We start from the raw sequence: 661 nt of genomic DNA on the forward strand, positions 1-661 counted from the left end.
TTTTTTCCACACACACAGAAAAAAAAAAAAAACTACTACTTATTATTATAAATTATAATACGCGCAGTACACGCATAACCTATATCACACTCTATATATACGATAATAATATGGCACTAACGCTGACTGTCGGCGGCGGCGGTTATTGTCCTCGCCGATGACGGGTAATGTCTGTGTGTTATTTTAATATTATTCATTGCGGACGCCATCCCGTAAGGTGGTTGGGTTGCATAACGTATCTGCCGGTCGGCCGTCCGACCGATCGGCCGACTAGACCCGACTCGATTCGACCGATTGTGTAGCGCTGCACGGGCGCGTATTGAGTGCGTATAATATTATATGTTTGTGCGTTGTGCGTGCGTGTGGCAGGGAGACGACGAACGCAGACGGTCGACGACGACGACGACGACGACGAGGGTCTCTCTAAAAATACGATAAACACATGTCGGCAGCGGTTCAATAACCGCTTGCGGTGGTCGACCGCGGTGGATTCCCCCGATCCGACGAGAAGTGTATAATACGGTCGGGCGGGCGTTCACGACGGGGTGGCGGCGGTGGCGAGCTCGGATGTTTTATTATTACTTTTTTTTTTCGTTTTTAAACATTTTACCGAAATACCACCGCGGCGTCGGCTGCAGAAAAGGGTGCTGTTTTCGTGGCA

This window comes from Diuraphis noxia, unplaced genomic scaffold (genome assembly GCF_037042655.1).
Source record: "Diuraphis noxia isolate RWA-SAM2 unplaced genomic scaffold, SU_Dnox_SAM2 contig0004, whole genome shotgun sequence".
Classification (NCBI taxonomy): Eukaryota; Metazoa; Arthropoda; class Insecta; order Hemiptera; family Aphididae; genus Diuraphis; species Diuraphis noxia.